Genomic DNA, 21,495 nt, shown 5'->3' on the forward strand with positions numbered 1-21,495 from the left:
TGCATATTAAATTGTTTAGATATTCATGGAATTGCACATTATATACATATTTAAATCTGTAATAAAATGTAAGTACACTTGCCAACATTTTCTGAAATACAATGAATAATAAGATTTATCCCAATAGGAAAAAAAGAAATACACAATTCATACTCATCACACTATTTCCTTTGGGGGAAAGGACTGTAATACACATTGAACAAGAGAGAAATAAGAAAGCAAAAAAAATATAAAGAACTGAGATATGAAAAAGATAAGGAAACGTACTTAAAAGTAACCAAGACCACACAAGACTATTCCATAACTTTCTGTCCTTGGAAAATATCCTGCTACTACACCCATATATTGCTTTAGATACAGCCTTCTAGTCTCTCACCTCACTCTTTCTGAGGACCTCATTAAGTCCATCCAATCACCACTTTCCTGATCCTTCCCTTTCTCTTGATCTATTCATACTTTCTTCATATTTTGTTCTGAAATCTGACTTCCATTTATTGTGTGTTATCTGAACAACCCACTGTATGCTGGCTGCTGTATTTAACCTACATTCTGTTAGCCTGTCCCTCCCTCCCTCACCCTTACACACACATACACACATACCTTTACTGCTCCATTTTAACTTATATTTACCAGCAACTCTCAATTTCATTTAACAATGTGGACGGGGACAAATCCTTACATATCGTCATTTTCATTGTTTTTACATTCTCAGTCTGGTGGTTAAGGTACTGGCCTAGCTACCAGGAGACTGAGTTTTAGTCCTGTCTTAGTTATGAAAGCCAGCTGGGTTACTTTGAGCCAGTCACTCTCTCCCAGCCCAACCTACCTTATAGGGTTATTGTTGTGGGGAAAATAGGAGAAAGGAGTGTTTTAGTTGCCTTGAGTTATTCAAAAACCAATAATAAAGGCAAGATAAAAATCAAATAAATAAATTTTCAGATCCATACTCTTTATTGCTTCATGTAACCTATCTATTTAACATCACTGCAAATCATTTGGGTATTCTGCCAAGAAAACGGCACTAGTGCATACAAAAATGTATGCAACATTTGCCACTAAAATGCTCTTAACATCCACACAAGCCTTCTGGAACAAGCAGGGAGCCATCATAGAACAGTCCAGTCCACCCATTTTAGAGAGAGAGAGAGAGAGAGAGAGAGAGAGAGAGAGATTTCCTGAGAATGGGCTCCAGCAAGAGTCCAAAACCTTGGACGACTAAACCTCTGGTCCCGGTGACTGACTCAGATTGGCTCATGAAAAGTCACCCAGCCAGCTTTCATGGCTAAGGCAGGACTTGAACTTATGGCCTCCCAGTTTCTAGCCTGAATCATTAAACCAAACTGGCTCCATTTTTCTGCGTCTTTCAATTTTAACCATTCTTTATTCTTTGGTAATATTCTATTTTTGTTCTTGTTTTAGTGGTTAAGGTGCACTAATTAGGAGCTAATAAAGTTTCTATTTTGCATAAATAATTCTCTTCAATACCTTTTTATACTTCTATAGTCTCTTTTATCATTCCGACATTTTCCATCCCCTTTTTGGTAACTCCACACATTTCTGTGATATTCTGATTGGGTTTTTTTTCCCTATTTCAAGCAGCTTCCATATCCTTTCTCTTATCTCCATTCATTCTGTTGAGATTATCCTATATTCTAGTACTGTTCATATAGTATTTGGACCTTTTCACTTTTTACAATAATTCTAATTTCACTCTATTTTCTTTCATTTCTTTCTTTTTTCTTCCATGTTATTTTTTCCTTCAAGAAGAAATGATCTTCTGCATATTCAGAACTTCTCATTATCCTCATCACTAACTTCTCATTAGGTTTTAACTAATTATCTCAATATTTCATCATAAACAATAAAACCGCTCATGCTTTTAAATTTATATTCCTTCTTTTAAAGTTTAAATATGTTTTTACTTAAAACACGCATTTGAAATACATAGGGAATTTTTTGTAAGCAGAGATATTCTCTAGTTATCCTCTTATTTTTAAGTTTGTGAATGACCTACTCAATTTTCTTTTTTGTAATATCTCATCACCATCCATCAGTTCATGTCACCTAGCAGAATAATTTCCTCCTGGGATCACGTTTATTCAGAATCTTGAATAATTTTTCTAAAAACTCATCACTAGTTCTTCCATTATCACCATTCAATCAAGCATATCATGTACCTATGAATTCTTACTTTTGTATGTACCCATAGTAATAACGATTATGGTAATTCATATTTTCTGACATATTTTAGCCTTTCATTCAGAATTAAATTTACCCGTTCGATTCCCCAAACACAAGATCAAGCTATTTTAATGTAGATATAAGAGAATAAGGTATATATGGCTCACGGTTGAACTGCGGAGTCCTTGATGCTCTTTGAGCTTGGTTATTTGCTTGCATATGTTTCATTCCTCATTAGATCAGTTCTAATGAGTCTAAGGTTTGCTCCCTGTTTATATACCAGCTTGTCCTGCCAGGGTTGGTGAGGGTGTGGTTTTTCTCTTTGGTACTTCCTTGATTACTGTTTTCTGCTTGGCTAGTTTTAATTCTTGCTAATCTGGGCGCTGGTTGCTGGAAAGGAAGTGTTCTGATCTTTTGTTTCCTCCTTAGCTAACGCCATATTCATTTAGATCTACTACATTATTTCCCTTTTTCATACTTTCACAGAAAATGTATTTACATTATCTTTCTCTAATGTATTATTTCATATTCTCTTACATTCCTAATGGCAATCTTTGTTATGCCATGGTTATTACTAGATGAGTCCCTATCTATTAATCTCCAGTGCCCATCATATTTTGGATCATTTGAGATTTTCATATTAATTTTTTTAGCATCTGAACACAACCAGCATTCCCTGATAATGGTAAGGACATTTGGGGCAATTTTACTCCAAGAATATTCATGTAAGGTATCATCCTTAATATAAGGATTCCTTTGCAAGCCAATATGATGTTCATGTTCCATAACATCTATATATGCTCTGTGCTGATACAAACTCAAAATGCTAACTCAGGAAAATAAAAATGTTTATGGAGTAGAGCATATTAATAAGTTTAATATTAATAAGTGAAAAAAAAGTTTTTTTCTTCCAAATTGTGGAAAATCTGATGGCTGCATAGAAATTTCGAAACTTGATATCTCTTTAGAATAGTGCTGCTTAAAATTGAAAGTCAACTGTCCCCAAAATGTCAATATTCTTGTTTGTACTTTTACTCATCACTTCTATAACGTAATGCCTATTACATACATATGAATAATAGGTCAACAAAGATAGAAGATTCATATTTTATTTAATTAAAATTATAAATCACCTGTCCACATGCTAAATACTTGTAAAAATATATAATTCATAGATAATAATATCAATCGTAAGGATTTATGAACGAAAACAATGTAGAAAAAAATAATAAACAGCAAATTGCAATGCAATGAGAAAGCATTAATACCATTAAATTCTCAATCATTCCATCATTTCTAAAGCAAAAGAGAAAGTTAATCTGATCTCTTTGGGTTGCAGTTTCTTAAATGGGGTGCCACTAGAGAAAAGCTCCTGTGACTTTCTACCATTCTAGCCTGTCTCATTCTTCCTGGTTATTCCCTCTGACCAATGTTTTTTCATCTGTATGTCCTTTTTTTCAGGACTGGAAAATTCAAGTGAATTATGAAATTAAAAAGCGGATAGAATGGCTTACCTGCTCCCTAATTTCCCCTGGAAAAGATATGTGCTGTGGTGAAAAAGCAACCAGCAACAAAAGCAGCATTAAGAATGGTTTGCTAAAAATGGGAAAAGACAAAATTCTTGTCCGAAAGATCATGAAGGTCGGACTTTTTTGCATGTTTATCTGCTTTCCCCCTCTTTCAGAGCTATCTTGTTTTTTTATTAAAAAAAAAACCAAACCCAACTTTTAAAGTCCTATTTATGGACTGGGGTACTTGGTACTGAATGTCCAACTCAGTGAGTTTCTGTATAATTTTGAATAAGATTCATGAGAATATCTGTAAAAGCTTCCATTTGATGTCTTCTCCTTTCAAATATCTGAACCTGGCTTTGTTGCTCCACTACATCTTTCTGCTTCACTTGCCAGGAATACAGACAGTAGTTCTCATAAATACGTCTGTATCTCAATGAGAAATAAATCTTTCCTTAAGTCTTCAAAATATGCCTGGGGGCTCCAAGATGGAAGTTTCAAATGAGGCTGAGCTGAGCATCATTGATCTTTTACTTTTCCAGACACAGCAGGAATGCAAGAATTGACCAACTGATTCAGTTCCCCATAATGTCAACAATATTGTAAGCCTGCCAGTGTTGTCTGCAATGAAATGTTTTCATACTCATAATTAAAGGCAAATGTGTTGACTGTGTGATATACAACATATGAAAATGTTACATAACTTATTACTTACTCACTGACCAGGCACAGAGCAGAAATATAATCTGCTTCTTTTACATTTCAAGGTGAAGCACTTGTTCAAATGATATATTTACTTATGTAACATATTCAAACATACTGCTCTTGCCAAAGATAACAAGAGTAAGTTCTGATTCAGGGCACTTGACAGTTTGGCTCAAACAACCAAAGGAAGGTCTATTTCAATGCATAGATACCTCTACATCAGAATGTAGGAGCCCATTTATTACTATGGATCAGATGTAACAGATACAATGCTTGTGACGAGTAACTCCTGCCCTCTGACGTTAAGCAAAAGTTGATATTCTGTTAATAAGTACGATATAGTGGTTAGGGTTTTGAACTAAGAGTAAATGGGCTGGATTCAAGTCACCTTCGACCATGGAAGCACAATAGGAACTTTGGACCAGTTGCTTTCTTTTAGGCCAACTTTTGCCAAAGAGGGGGAAACTGAGAAGCAATGTTTCTAAGTCACCTTGAGCTGCTAAAAGATCGGATGGAAGTCTAATGGGCAAATTCTTCAAAGTTGCAAATCAGGCTAAGATAATATTTAAGATAAAATACATTATACAATACAATACAATACAATAGTAGAGTTGGAAGGGACCTTGGAGGTCTTCTAGTCCAACCCCCTGCCTAGGGGGTTATATACAGTATATAGCAGTGATGGCGAACCTTTTTTGGCTCGCGTGCCACAAGTGGGGGGAGTGCAGGGGGGTTGAGTGCAGGCGTGCCGCACCCATAATGCAACGCGCGACCCCCCCAGTGCGCATGCGCGCAAAATGCGCAACCCCCATTTTTACATGTTTTTTTTTTTGCCCTCCCCATGCTCCAGGGGCTTTATAGGAGCCTGGGGAGGGCGAAAAGAGCCTCCCCCGACCCCCCGGAGGCCCTCCAGAGGCTTCAGGGACTGTCCAGAGACAGTCCCTGAAGCCTTCGGAACGCTTAAAACCACCCTCCGAGCAAACCGGAAGTGACTTCCGGGTTGCTCGGAGGGTGGTTTTAAGCGCTCTGAAGGCATCAGGGAAGCCTTGGACGGTCCCTGAAGCCTTCGGAGCGCTTAAAACGACCCTCCGAGCAACCCGGAAGTCACTTCCGGTTTGCTCGGAGGGTGGTTTTAAGCGTTCCGAAGGCTTCAGGGACGGTCCCTGAAGCCTCCGGGGGGGCGGGGGAGGTTCTTTTCGCCCTCCCCAGGCTCCTAATAAAGCCTCTGGAGCCTGGGGAAGGCGAAAAATAGCTTTTAAAAAGGTGAAGTCAGCTGGTCAGCGCGCGCATGCGCGCTGGCTAGTTGACAGGGCAGCGCCTCGCGTGCCCTGACAAATGGCTCCGCGTGCCACTTGTGGCACGCGTGCCATAGGTTCGCCATCACGGGTATATAGTATATTATATATTATATAAAATAAAGTATAGTATAATATATATAATGGAAAAAGTTGGCTTGAAAGAAAGCAACTGGCCTAATATATAAACCACTGTTCTTCCCAAAGGAAGCCTACTTCCAAGTAGGGAAGAATACCAAATATTTGGGAGTTGCAATAAAGATCATCAAAGAAGCCTTGCAACAAAGCAAAACCTGTAATCCTAGGTGGCATGTAGGTATTCCTTGACTTCTGATCAGCTGCTTAGCGACCATTTGAAGTTAAGGTGCACTTACCTGGGGGCTACTTACAACCTGGATTTGAAGTTACAATGGTCGGAACCCCTCCAATGTTGTATGGCTCAACTAGGCCACGTTTATGGACATTTGCAATGTCCCATGGTCATGTAACCATGTTTTATGATGGTTTTGAAAAACATTGGCATTAACTTCAGTTTTTGGCAAAACTGCAGCCAAAGTGAACCACTGGTTTGCTTAGGAACTGTAGTGGTCACTTTACAATCACAGCGTTCGCTTAATAAAAAGTTGGAAAATCAGATCAGTCACATGACTGATCCATTTACAACTATCATGATTTATGATTGTGATGGGGAAGCTCCTATTTCTACCAAAACAGCAACTCTGTTGGGTACCCTAGGCTGAGGGAGGGGATCTTAATCAGAATAGATCAAGGGAAGGGACCTTGGAGGTCTTCTAGTCCAACCTCTTGCTCAAGCAGGAGACCCTGTACCCGTGATGGCGAACCTATGGCACTCGTGCTCAAAGTGGCATGTGAAGCCATGTGACATTTTTGGCACTCCACAACTTCTGAAGGCAAGCTGTTCCACTGGTTAATTAGCATTTAGCAGTAGCATTTAGACTTTAAAAACAAACACACAACAATGAGAGAAATCAATTGAATCAAAGCGGAATGAATAGGTTGAGCACAATGCTTGTTTTCTTCACCTGAAAGAAAACTAAGTATTGTTCAATGTAGTAGCAATAGCAATAGCATTTAGACTTATATACCACTTCACAATGCTTTAGAGTCCTCTCTAAATGGTTTACAGAGTCAGCCTATTGCCAGCAACAATTTGGGTCCTCATTTTACCGACCTCAGAAGGATGGAAGGCTAAATCAACCTTGAGCCTGGCGAGATTCAAACTGCTAAATTTCAGGCAGCCGGCAGTCAGCAGAAGTAGCCTGTAGTACTGCATCCTAACCACTGCAGTACCGTGGTTCTTGTTCTCTTGTTCTAATTGTTCTCACTGTTATGAAGTTTCTCCTTAATTCTAGGTTGCTTCTCTCCTTGATTAGTTTTCATCCAACGTTTTTTTGTCTTGCCTTCTGGTGCTTTGGAAAATAAGTTGACCTCCTCTAATTTGTGGCAGCTGGCATAGTGGAATACTTGCTATCATGTCACTCCCTCACCCTTCTTTTTTCTAGAGTAGTCCTGCAATCATTCTTCATGTTTTAGTCTCCAGCCCTTTAATCACCTTAGTTGCTCCACTCTTCACTTTTTCAAAAGACTCGTCTTTTTTGTAACATGGTGACCAAAACTGTAATACAGGTGTAGTCTTATTAAACATTTATAAAGCGATACTAATACTTCACACGATTTTGATTTTATGCTTCTGTTTATACAACCAAGGATTGGCTGCTGCCAAAAAAGCTAATAAATAAATAATATAATAAAAATAATAATATATTATAATAAATATAAATAAATATAATAGTAATAAATAAAATACCAAAAACATGGGGATGGGCTCAAATGACCCAGGAGCAGAAAACAAAGGTAGAGAAAAGTTTTTCTTGCTCGAAATATATGTGGTTTGTGAAAGCAATGTTAAAACATCTCACAATTCCACACTGGCTTTTTCTATTTTTTTTTCTTATTAGCCTTAGCTTTTGGGAAGCCTAGCTCTGTGCAGTTATTCTCCTCTGCGTCTGATTTTTCTTATGGTAAATTCTGGCAAAAGAGCAGGATGAGAAGGCCAAACCAAATCTGTGCAAAGGACACGGAATCAATAATCTCAGCCAAGGTAACTGTTCTACAAAACCAGCATATATATATATATATATACACACCCAAATACCTCTATCCAATAAACAGAATGAAAAAAGATAGTGTGTTCTTTTTATCAAAAGGAGCATTGTCAAGATGCCTTCAAATGATTTCAAGAAGATTACACTTTTCTAGTTTGGCAAAATAAAGATAAAGATCAAAGAATAGCAATTACTTTGTTCTAAACTGTTAGGGATATTGTCTATTCAGCCTTGATTGTCACTCCTGACAACCACATAGCTATTTTCTCCAAAATTCTGAATGTTTCAAATTCCAAAGAGGCTTGTCTGCTATTCAGAACAAACATTCCGAGGTTCTTTGTTCTTCCCAAAGGACAATCTATGCATCAGTTCCTTGACATTTAAACAGGAGGATTCTGATGTGAAGAATTTAAGGATGTGCAAAATGTTCTGGCCCAAACTACTCCATGCACAGAATAGCAGCGTACTCACGTGGCCCATGCCTAAACTCAAATTTCAGCAGAACAAACTAAGTTGGATTTGCTGAATGCACAGAATGAGAATGAAGCTGTTTGTCACAGGCCAAATAAGAGGAAATGGAGAAAATTCAAATTCAGTAGCTGAAGGAGGGAAAAGGGGGCTAGGGGAAGTGGTGAAATATGCTTTTCCCCACTGGGAAAAATGGCTGAGTAGAAATGGAGGGCAGGTAAGAGAAAGGGGCTGAGGTATTATGTGGTAGGAGCCATGTAAAGAAAACGGGGCAATGTCAGTCAGTTTTGACTTATTTTCTCCATCTGTATTTTCTTCCAGCATTCAGGGTTTTGCCCAAAGCAGTTTATCAGTTCCACTTATATTTAGTGTTTTCTTTTAGAGTTAGAAAGAAAACACACTGGTAGATGAATTCAATATCCCTTTTAAATTTATTCATATATTTTTTTCATAGAGCCGCCCAGAGTCCTTTGGGAGAAGGGCGGCATATAAATCCAATAAAAACAAAACAAAACAAATATATAATTTTTATTTTTAATTATTTTTGCTGGGTTTAGCTAGATGTTTGCTACTTTTCCCTCAGGAATGCAAGGCAACATACATAATGCCCCTTCCTCCTATTTCCCCCCAAAACAGCATTCCAAAAATCACTTAGTAAACTTCAATGGATTATGACGGACATGAACATGGTTTTTTCTGATGTCTGTCCAATTACCCCAACCACAAACCAAGGTGGGACTCAGTTTTCTTCTTGGATCTTGGTTTGCTACAATTATATATTGCTTTTTAAAAATAGCATATTCTGAAGAAGTAATAATCAGTTGTAGGGGTTAAATACATATATACGGTTTTCTCAACACATTTGAATTGAGGCTAATGAAATCTTAAACTTCCTTTCCAACAGGGTATCCTTAGATGATTTTGTCAGAACCACAAGGACTCTCAGTTTACAAGAAACTCAGCCATGTTGATCATAGCAATCTTCCATCTTCATTTTTTCAGACTACACCCAGACTCTTAAAATTGTTAGGAGACATAAAAGGTAAAAGGCAAAGGAGTCCCTGTGAGTTTTATTCTGTTAGTTGTTGCCAACTCTAGGGGGCAGTAGTCATCTCCATTTCAAGGTCATTGCGCCAGCATTGTTCAAAGACATTTCTGTGGTCATGTGGCAGTATGATATCACGGAGCGCTGTTACCTTCCCACTGAAGTAGTACCTATTTTTCTACTTGCATTTGCATGCACCTTGTACTATCCAGTCACAAAAACATTGTCAAGAAAGACAAGAAGAGAAATTATTTTGGATTATCCTTCAAGAACTGGAAACAAATGAATCAATAGATGTTCTAACTTGTTTTTTTAATTGTTTAATTAAAACTGGAGCAGATTTACTTTATCTAATGCCTCCTGGAATGCAAAAGTCAACAATCCTCAGAATTTCCAGCCAGGATTTCAACTATCAAGAGTGTACCATGCTGGGTAAGGCTTCTCAAGAAATCCGAACTCTTTGGACTTTCGTTTGAATAATCTGTTGGTTTCCTTTTGCATAAATATAAATTTAATATAAAAAAAATCAGATTTTTTAAAAACAGAAAGTAAAGAAAGTCAAAACGATAGAAGAAAAGATTAGGAAAACATTCCTCATGTTCACTTCTGAGATCCCAATTATAGTTCAATAAAAGACAAACTGAAATATATTAGAAAAGCCTTAACAATTTCTACAATTCACAGGAATCTTTGAAAATAAATTTTAAAATTTAAAAGTTGGTATATTACAGTGAAGGCATGAAAATTTTATGCAAATACTCCGATAGAGGTGAAAGTAATGAGAACTCTAGCAAACATCTGCAAATAACATTTTTAGTATTTGGTTTTAAAAAAATAATCTGAGGCAATATTTTAAATGAAAGGTTTTTGATTCACTACTATGAATGTTGTAGCTATAATTTTTTAAAAAGTTATTTGTCAACAACCCATAAACTATTCAACATTTATGGGGAACTTAAAGGCAGTAGATACTCTTTCTCTACCACCATTATATTTCTTTGTACAGACTGCAGGCCATTACACAGCATTTAAAATTCACTAATTTCCTAAATACAACATCTGTCCCTTTTTTTCCTAGGGATTCAAAATAAAAATTAATATAAGTTATTGCATTGCACTAATATTTGTTCACAAGTCTATCAAAGTCATGACATGACTCCATGAAAACAAGATTATAAACAGATGCAATAAGTAAGTTTTTGAAAACAGCTACTGAAAGAACAGTAGCAAATTTTTGGTCATTGGTCTTGCTATCGCTGAAAATTATTTTCATGGAACTAAGAAACTTGAGAAATATTGTAGAATATTTCTACAATAAATATCTTTATCAATTTTATAGCAGTAAAAATGGCAAAAAAGAGAACATTCCAAGATTCAGAATAATTTACTGCTGCCTTTTCTTCCTCTATTTTTTAGTGTTGTATTTTAAACCTTAACCTCATTAAAGATCTCTCCTTATACATCTAATAAATATTTCTATTATACAATTTCCATTTTCCCCCTTAACTTCAGCTGCTTTCATCCCACCAAAATAAGTTTCAAAGGACCATGCATTGAACAAAAACTTCTAGGGACCAGAGTATATCTGAACCAAAAGTGACATCAATCCACTACTTTATTGCTATTTTCAAATTTGCTCCTTTATTCATATTAATATTACAAGTAGTTTTTGATTTACGACTATCAACCATTTGAACTTATGATGGAGTTCCCTGGGGATATTTATGATTTGGTTCTAAGGTTCTGACACTGCTCCTCTCTGCAATTATGTGACCGTATGTTGAGCAACAAGTCCATTGTTATGGCATTTTGAAGTATCCAATGAACTATCACATGCTCACATTTTATAATGTTTTTTTTTCTGAACATGGGCATTTACTTCCAGTTTTTTGATAAAACTGGCCCATAGTGAACCACTAGTTTTCTTAACAACCACTGCAAAAGAGATTGTAAAATTGAGTTGGTCATGTGGTTGCCCCAATTAATGACCTTTACAACCTATAGCTGTGATGGGCAGGTTCCGTTATAGTCATAAATCAAGGACTACCTATAATGATTTTCTTCCTACTTTCCCAATTCTCAGGATAGTATGTAGAGTTGCTGAAATCAGCATAAGACAAATTTGATTTATTCTTAACAAAACATAAAAATAACTATGTAAAATGTGTTTGTATTACTGAAAACCAACAAATTCTACTTCAAAAAGTGGATAAGAGTTTACAAACATTCTTAAATCAGTAATAAATCCAGAAAGTAACTGGTCCAAGTCTCCAAAGATACAGGATCATACAGGAAACAACAACAATGAAGGCCCATTTTGGTTAATATGTCCTCAAAAGATGGTGGAATGAATAAAGTTATGACAACTTATTTTTTCTGCTGTAACAAATTAGAATCAATATACTGTCCAGAGAGTAGGCCTAAACATTATGAAGCTGTGTCTTACATATTGCATTATTAGCACTGATTATATTTTATACTGTTCTCCTTCTAATACAATAAATATATTTGTCTCCTCCCAATTTGATGCAACTTTTTCTATCAAATATTTATACAAATTATTTTATATTAACAAGTGTCTAAATAGATATTTTATGTTATTAATTCAACTATATTGCAAGTTTCATGCTTCCCCTATTCCATGTACAAGGCCTACAAATAAACACTTTGTACAAGTAACATGGTCACAGATTTAATATATTTTGAAAGAAATGTCTGCCACTGCCACAAATTCACTTTGTTTCATGAGTTAAACCTCAGAGAAGAAGGTCATTAAAGAGCAAATAGCTCAGCTTAGCAAACATGAACTGTCAGATTTGTAGTCTGAAGATTGATAACGCCACCTAATAAGATTCTGTGCACACAATTCTTTAAAAATGTACAGTTGCAGTTGAACCCTGCAAAAAAATATATTTCTGACATCTTAATCTCTAAACACAATATTGTATAATCTTTGGTATCAAACATTGGTTTGGTTTGGTTTGGTTTTATTGGACTTATATGCCGCCCTTCTCCAAAGGACTCAGGGCAGCATACAACATAAAAACACATATAACAAAAGTTTAAAAAGATTAAATAGGCAATCCAATAAGCTTCCATTGACAATTTAAATCAAATTTAGGATTAAATTAAAATTAACAATTTAAAATTAATAATTTAATTTATTCTATTCAGGCCAGGCCAGCTTGCTGAAAAAGCCAATTTTTTAGGGCGCGCCAGAAGGACCAGAGGTCAGGGATTATGCGAAGCTCCGGGGACAGCTCATTCCAAAGGCAAGGCGCTCTCACGGAGAAGGCTCTCCCCCGGGGGGTCGCCAGCCGACACTGCCTGGCCGACGGCACCCTGAGGAGGCCAACTCTGTGGGATCGCATTGGACGGTGGGAGGCTACCGGTGGCAGTAGGCGGTCTCGCAGGTACCCTGGGCCTAAGCCATAGAGCACTTTAAAGATAATTAACACCTTGAATCGCACCTGGAAAACAACCAGCAACCAGTGCAGGCCATCTAAAAGGGGTGTAACGTGGGAGCACCTAAGTACCCCCATGACAACCCATGCGGCCGCATTCTGGACAAGCTGGAGCCTCCGGGTGCTCTTCAAGGGCAGCATTACAGTAGTCCAGGCGAGAAAGGAGGAGGGTGTTAGAGAGTGTGCACAGGGCATCCTGATCTAGGAAGGAGCACAATTGGCGTATCAGCTGAACCTGGTAGAAGACCTCCCTAGTCACGGCCATAAGATGTTCTTCTAAACTAAGCCGCATATCCAGGAGGACTTCCAGATTGCGGGCCTCTCTGAGCAGGCTAAAATTTCCCCCCCTATCATCAAAGATGGTACATGATGCACAAATCGGGCTGACGGGAACCACAGCCACTCAGTCTTGGAGGGATTAAACTTGAGCCTGTTTGTCCCCACCCAGGTCTGCACAGCCTCCAGGCACTGGAACATCATGTTGAGGGCATTGTTGGGGTGGTTTGGGGTAGAGATGAAAAGTTGGGTATCATCAGCGTATTGATGATACCGTACTCCAAAACCATGGATGATCTTTCCCAGCGGTTTCATATATACGTTGAACAGGAGGGGTGAGAACCAACTCCTGGGGCACCCCATAAGTGAGGTGCCTCGGGGTCTATCTCTGCCCTCCAGTCAACACGAACTGCGAACGATCCGAGAGGTAGGAGAACCACCGCAAAACGGTGCCCCCCATTCCCAACCCCCCGAGTCGTCATAATAGGATACCATGGTCGATGATATCGAAAGCCACCGAGAGGTCAGGACAGAGGAGCAACCCCTTTCCCGGGCCTGCCAGAGATCATCAACTAATGCCGTCTCAGTGTTGTACCCGGGCCTGAAACCTGACTGAAATGGATCCAGGTAGGCAGCTTCACCCAGGAAGTTGACGTGCTACCACACTCTCAACAACCTTCGCTACCAAGCGGAGGTTGGAGACCAGACGATAGTTGGCTAAAGAAGCTGGGTCCAGGGAAGGCTTCTTAAGGAGGGGTCTCACCACTGCCTCCTTCAAGGTGGTGGGAAAGAACCCATCTCTCAATGAAGCGTTGGTAATTGCCTGGAGCCAGCCTCGTGTCACCTCCCGGGAAGCCGAAACTAACCAAGAGGGATACGGGTCCAGCACACAAGTGGCAGCACTGACTCAGTGCTGCCACTTGTGTGCTGGACCCGTATCCCTCTTGTGTCACCTCCCGGGAAGCCGAAACTAACCAGGAAAATAATATTCAATTGAATAAGAAGGTAAGAGAGTATATACATACATTCAGAATCATTAATACAGGCCAGTAGTCATCAAATGAAAAATATCTAACTTTTAATATATTGTGCAATGTTGAAGACGCTTATGCCTGGCTCAGCTCCTTTTAAACCATGTGCCAGTTAGAATCATATAACACTGTGCTTTTAAGATTTACAGAGACAAACACTTCATCCTGTTACAAGAGCTAAAAAACCAGATGGGACTGTCTTGACTCACCTCATTAAGCACTGGGCACATTGAGTTACAGCAAAGTATTGGTACAGATTGAGCAATAAAATAAAAGGAATATATGTATCAAGAAACCTCTGACTAGCACAGCGAGAAAGCAGAAAGGAAGAAAAGAAGAATAAAAAAACACAAACACCTAAATTAGACAGCTTCATTTATGACACGGTAATGTAGAAAGTCAACTAATTAGGGTAACCAAATAAAACAATATAAGCTACCAAAATGATAATTCTAATAAAATATACACAGACCACATAAATTTAGTTTGGGACCCAATTAGATAGTTTGCACAGTTGCCAATTTGAGTGGTCTGTGGGCAGAAAAAGAAGATATAAATTGGAATAATAAATGCCCCGTTTCAAGTTGGATAGTTATTACCCACTTAAAACAACATTCAAGCCTCCCCTTAATGAAAATGAGAAAATCATGAAAAGTTGAAATGTCAAAAAATAGAATAATATTTTAAGATATAGTAAGTACTTCTGAGGATATGAAAATCATCAAATTGATAGAAACAAATGCAGGAGTTTTGGAATCAAGCTTCTATGGGTTCTGCTTTTTATTTTAGAAAAATGTCTGCACTGTTGCTTAGTTTGAGAAATAATTAGATGAAATGTCCATGAATAGCTGTCCCACTTGTGGAGATAAGTCCTATTATATTTCATACAAATTCTGAGATAAAGCTAGTATTTGAAAGGACAAAAGATTTAATTAAACCATTTTCTCTTCCACAAAGACTGTTTAATCAAATATTTCAATGTAAGTTGTAAGCATTTTCATTTGGGCATGGTTCTTAACAACATAATAGTGTTCATCTTAGCCATTATTATGATTTGGTGAAAATCTTCTAGAAATTTTCTATAGCCATTTGAAATAAGGACTTCATCAAGTCTCTATGATTTGGAAGGAAACATTGTCAATGATGAGAAGGTCAACCTGTCAATCAACTGGCTCAATTTTTCTATGAAAATTTGAAGAGAGTATTGTACTTTTTGCAAACATAGTTTTTGCATGGATCCAACCATTTGAAGCTTTCTCAGTTCAATTTGTGGAATTTGATGTACCACTACATATTCCAAATTCAGTCCAAATTTCCTTCATTTTGAAGTTTTAGCATAACTTTTTATATATTGTTTTCTGCATTGATACGAGTAACAAAATAATCAAAGACTATTCCAATTTGTGGAAAATTTCTGATACTTGAAAGGTCTGAAGTTCTGTCACTCTATGCTTTCCTAAAAGGCAAGAAATGAATGACTTCTGATCTTTAAAAGAAAACAAAACAAACTTAACTGAACATATTGTATTCCAGATACTAGGGCAGGGAGATCAGCAAAGAAAGGAAAGTTGTTAAGAAACATAGGAAGAAAGGTGCAGTGCAATATATTCCAAATGCAATTCAACTTGTTCCAAGCATTTTCAAATATATAACATATTTTTTAACATAAATACTAATCTAATGGGGTCACTCATGTCACATTTATTAGAATATGGTGTGGGTTTTTTTTTAATCCATTCATAAAAAAACCAAGAAGTTGAGCAGAGGCAAAATGAAAACTGTGCCCTTGATGAGGGATCTGCCTCAATCTTTATGAACATAAAGGATGTGCCTTTGCAATAAATTTCTGACTCATTAAAAGTGTGAAATGCAATAACGCCAAACAAGACACATCATTAAAACTGACAAACCATAAATCTCATGCCTATTATATCTCATGTGCTCTGAATTATTGTGAGATGAAGTTGAGTGTTTATGAATAGTACACACCAAACTTTACAACAAAAATGTTTCCCTGGAAATACATCAATTGGCATATTTAGATGTTGGGCTAAAACCTTTAGACCAATTGTGTTAGGTCATTCCTTATATACCAAGGGAACACTGTGACACAGATTCCATATAGAGGATTTAACAGAAGTCTAAAACCCGGTTTCTCAGTTTTAAATCAAATTGTGTTATCTGGGTTATACTAATGCTATTTTTTTAGGAACTAAAAGGCAAATAACAAAACTATAGTAACCAACTATTACTAATATCACCCCAGAATGCTAGTAAAGAAGGCATTAATACTGTTGCAGACTCCAATTCTAGAGAAAATCCATCTTCAAAACTTCCTTTCCAGTAGTAGAATTAAACACATAAATATGAAGTTAATAACCTTCATTTCCTATGATAGATTTTTATGGGCATGAATCAGAGCAAAGTACATAGAAACCTAGAGTAAACCAATATTCTAATGGCATGATTGTTTAAAGTCTGGAATCGAGGGAATTGTGTACTCTTTTATTAGATGGATTAATTGTAAAGTAACCTACAAACTGGGAAATCAGTAAAAGTACACAGAACCAAATTAGAAGTTTTCTTACCGCTAGACTCAATATTAGCTATAGCAGATCCTTATTTGCACAATTCCTATTCTGACATAAGAGTTCTGGAATAAAACAGTAAGAGTGTCATACTGTTTGGATTACATTAAAAGGCAATCAGGAATTCAGCAACGCTTCTGGGGAGCAAGAGAGTCACAACCAGAAATTAACATGTAAGAATTCAAACAAGGAAAACAAATGGTGGTGGAAGTGGGTTGGGGAGAAGAACAGAGTTGCCATTTGCCCCTTTGAAATAAGTTTTAGGTGAATTTTAATTCAGAACAGAATCTCAGAATTGAAGGTACCTTTCGGGTCATCTAGTCTAACTCCCTGCTCAAGCAGAGGACCTATACCACTTCTGACAAATGACTCAGTTCAATCAACAACACAGCAACTACAAGCAGAATACTTTATAGCTCTGGGATTTTTTCATGGGAGATGATAGATAAAACATATATTTTGCTATTATCATCAATGGCAACATGGAAACTACCAGCAAACTACACATGCCTTTGTAACTGGAGCTACGGTATTTTAAAGGCGGTCTGTTTGAGTCAAGCTTGACTCAGCAACTTCATGAGCAGGTCTGTGTAGTTTCCTTGTCAACAAGATTTAAGTGGTTTGCCATTGCCTTATTCTGAATTTTTTTCTCCAACTTCCCTGTTTAGCCTACAGCCTTCAGATGCAACTATTAATCTCTCATGAAAGTTCTAATCAGATCTGGCCCTATTTAGCTGCTTAAGATCAGTTAAGGTTGGTTAGATTCTGCTGCTAGGCAGCCACAAATTAAATGGAGGGTTTGTCACAGCACAATAAACACCGAATTCATTTAAATCCTTTCTATGTTTACTAATGATATGGTTCACAGAATTAAAAAAAGCAAGTGCAACTGGTTATAGCCCTAGTCTTCTAAATGTGAACAGATTCCTCAAATTAGGAACAATTACATAAGCACAGTCTGGTAAATTTTTAACAGATTAATGCTTTATGGTTCTCTTTCAAGAATGATAAATGTAATATATCAGATTTTTTTAAAATTTAATGTGATAGGATGGTTTTTCTGTCCTAGAAAGTACTACTACCTTTGCTTCTCATTGATAGTTGATTTCGTAACACAAGGAGAGAACTTTTAGTCACCAAATAAATAGTAGCCATTGCACATTAGACAAATAACTTGAACAATGTTCATTTTAGAAAACTTTAAACAACAAATTATTTAAAGACATTAGATTACTTTGAGGCATTTCAGATTTCATGGGATCTATTTTCCTGGATTCTAAAATCCAAGAATTACCGGTAGCTGCAGAATTTCTGATTAGTGATTTTCACTCAACCATTGTTCATTGCAACAGGTTCATTTAGACTAGAGGAAGAAGGAATTATTGTTAATGTAGCTCCTGTTCAGGATACAAGTACCCTCACTGACTGATTTTAAAAAAGCACTTCCAAATCTATCAGATCCTATCTATAGTTCACCCATACTACTATGCAGATTTCTCAGTTAAATAGATTATTCTTTTAAAATGTATCTTGGCTGGTTTTCAATTCCATTCATTTCTCCCTTTCTCAATATTTGCATATTACAAAACTGGGTTTTTGTAATGAAGTCAAATGAAGTCAGAAAGCTAGATTAAAAAAAAAGTTCAGCTATTCTGAGTGTCCACACAAAGAAGATGAAATCAATTACAGTCATTTTAGCCCCCACTACAAACTAAATGATCAAAAATTATTTTAAACATGCATTAAGGAATGTGACCTAGTACTATATTTGTAGGATTGAGATATTAGGTCAAACCATATAGCTCTAGTAAGTATTTCTAAATTTACTCCAAAGTTGTTAGTCATTACACTTTCTATACTTTCTAAACAGGTTAAGGTTAAAAGAATGTATGAACTAAATAGTGGTGACCAATCTTTATTTTAAGATTAAACAAATGTTGGTCTAAGCATTTATGTAATATGGGCTAACGTAAGGAGTATTAGGGGATTCATATGGACCTTACTCAGTTGCAGAATCTGTATAATGACAGACTCATCCCTGGAACAATTTGAAGCAACAAGCTGGAGAGCACATCTAAACACATGCAGAGTTTCTTTCTCTCCACCATACAAGTAATCAGTGATACAGCCAATCTTCCAGATCAGGACACGTGACTACTAGTCAAGTCTGACCCAGGGCAATTGGCTTGTAAAAAAAGCCAAAAGAAGCCAAAAGAAGTGGATTATCTCTAGATTTCAAAAGGCAGCCCCCTTGCAATAAACAACTGCCACTCAGTGTAAATTAAATTAGTGATCTTCCAGCTGATGTCAATTTAAGTGACACCCCCCCCCCCCAGGTATGAACAGTTGAAATGTCAAAAAATAGAATAACATTTTAAGATACAATAAGTACTTCTGAGGCTATGAAAACCATCAAACTGACAGAAACAAATGCAGGGTTTTTTTTTTTTTGAATCAAGCTTCTATGGGCTCCGCCTTTTAATTTTAGAAAAGATCCCCCAAGTCTTTTTCTCTAAGGCAAAAAGGGGAATGGGAAGAAAAGTGAATTCGGCACTGCTGTCTCCCTTCAAAGTAGGCGAATTCATCTGCAAGTGTTCGTTTTTTGGGGTAAGAAAAAACGAAATGAATGCATTAGCCGCTTTTAATATTTCATAGGTCTCCCTCTCCCCGGCTTGCCAACGGCATCCTATTTTAATTTTTTTTTAAAAAAAAAATTAAAGTCACAAATGTTTTCCTGAAGCATCCGCTGAGAGGAGTTCCAACTCAGCCTTGTAAGGTCTTTGGCAGGGGAGGCGAGGGGAGCTTCTGAGCCGCCGAGGAACTTCAGTGACACAACATTCAGACACGCACCACATTTACACGTGGACTTCACTTCCCAAGACCTAACAGCGTCCAAAAAGGTCTGGAAAAGCACTCAGCCCGGAGACCGGCCCCCAGGACGGGTATCCTTAAACCCCAAAGCCCCCTAATGTTAACACCCCAGCTTCCTCTCCTTTTATTTTTATGTCTGCTTTCTCCCGGAAGAGCCAAAACAAAATCACTTCGCGGGGTTTCTTTTTTATTGGGTTACCTCCTCAGGAGCCATGGAAAGCCGCGCTTCTTCTTTTGCAGGACCCAAAGGGGTTGGCGGGCAAGGCTGGCAATTGGGGTCGGCGGCAGGTCCCGGAGCTGGCCGGAGGGGGTGGGGGAGGCTGAAAAAGCAGGTCGCTCTCTCGCTCGCTTCACCCCACCGTACGAAGAAGGCTGAAGGCTGCGGTACCGTCTGCCCCAGATAAACGCCTCACACCAGCACCACCAGCAGCAGCCACCTCATGATTCATTCAGTCAGTCCCAGGGACCACAACCGGCGGGGAAGGAGAGAAACGGAGGTGGTGGGGGTGGGTGGGGGGTGCTTGGAGGAACGCCAGCCGGGCCGGCCTCTCCCCCCCTCCCCGCTCGCTGCAACTCCCGCGCGCGGAGTTCATTAATGGATGCATGACTTCTCGCGCTCCTTTTCTAGCCCCCCCACCTCGCCAAGGCGCGCGGCGGGGAGGGAGGGAGTGGGGAGACGGAGCGGAGTGGGAGAAGAGCCGGCGCGAGCCTTGCCTGGCGCGAGCCACCGGGGGGGAAAAAACCCGTCCGTCTACATGCCAGAGGGCGACTCGCCGCTCTTCTCTCCTTTGCCCGCTTCCCCCCCCCCCCACTTCTCCTCCTTCTAACACGCTGGGCTGGGCTGGGCTGGGCTGCCAAAGGAGTGGGAGGAGCTTGGGGAGCAGGTGACTTCCTCCACAGCCCGCGCTCGAGCTGAAAGGCGGGCAGGTAGAGGCGTCCGCTCCTTTCCCTCCTCGCCTCAGTTTCGGGAAGCGTCCTCCGGACAACGCCTGAAGAGAGGAAGGGAGGGGAGGAGGAAAGAGGAGGAAGGGAGGGGGACGGCGCCTCAGCTTCTTGCACGCGAAGCGGCCGTTTTCCCACCGGGGGAGGGTGAGTGGGAGGGTCTCCACGGTTCACCCCAAACGGGGACCCGGTAAGGGGGGGAAAATAAAAATAAAAAGGGCGGTTCCAATGCCCGAGCTGCGTCTGCTCTTTGGGGAAGAGCCGAGGAGTTGGCAAAGGAGGAGTGGTTGGTTGTAGGAGCCGGGGTGGGGTGGGGTGGGGGTTGAAGAAGTCGGGGATGGGGTTTGGTGGTGGAGAGAAATAGTTCTTTACGTGCGCAGCAGCCTTTTGGCACGAAAGCAAACTCACATCGTGGCGTCGGTCCAGCTCCCTCCGTCTCCCTGTAGTCGTGGGTTTGCTCCCGGGTGGCGGCAGGCGAAAAAAACAAGCAAGAAACGTTTCGAGGGGGTTTGCTTAAAAGAGCATCCTTTGCAATGCGCGGGGAGGGGGGGGTCTTTCCACGGTCGCCTTCTCTTTTTTTGCAGTGTCGCTCGGGAAGAAATGCTGCTCCGTTCAGGGGTTCCAGCGGCGAGCGAATATTCAATATTCGATCATCGCGATCCTGAATCCCGCGTCGTTGCGATTCCGATCAAAGCAGCGTTTGACTTACACAATCGGTAGATCGGAGTTTCCAAAAGGAGACTTTAAAAAAAAGAGAGAGATCCCATTTCCTTGTTCCGAGAACAAGCCGGTAGGTGGATAAAAGTTAAGCCTCCTTTCAGTCCTGCTAAGCTGCCAGTGGCTTCATGACACACAAGCAAAGGGTTTTTCCCCCCTTGGAAACGATATATTCTAGGATATTTTTTTCGTTCTTCAGCCTACAGTTCGGGTCTGATTCTGCTTAACTCCCCCTCCCCCACTTTTGAGATCAGACAAAATCAGCTTTCGGAGGC

At 39.0% G+C, this 21,495-nt stretch overlaps 1 protein-coding gene across 3 annotated transcripts in view; it reads right to left on the reverse strand.

Annotated features, from left to right (window-relative positions):
* The window catches only part of HS3ST1 (heparan sulfate-glucosamine 3-sulfotransferase 1), a 94,598-nt gene extending 73,423 nt beyond the window's left edge, over positions 1–21,175 (reverse strand). The window contains exon 1 of one of the 3 annotated variants that reach the window (XM_081955338.1): positions 20,912–21,175. The gene's annotated coding sequence lies outside the window, so the exon portion shown is untranslated. Of the gene's footprint in view, positions 1–2,348; positions 2,669–19,760; positions 20,265–20,911 lie in introns of those variants that run through there. The other 2 variants (XM_081955336.1, XM_081955337.1) reach the window with 2 other exon arrangements.
* Positions 21,176–21,495: the final 320 nt, after the last annotated feature.

The sequence above is a fragment of the Natrix helvetica genome (genome assembly GCF_964273705.1).
Source record: "Natrix helvetica genome assembly, chromosome: 5".
Lineage (NCBI taxonomy): Eukaryota > Metazoa > Chordata > Lepidosauria > Squamata > Natricidae > Natrix > Natrix helvetica.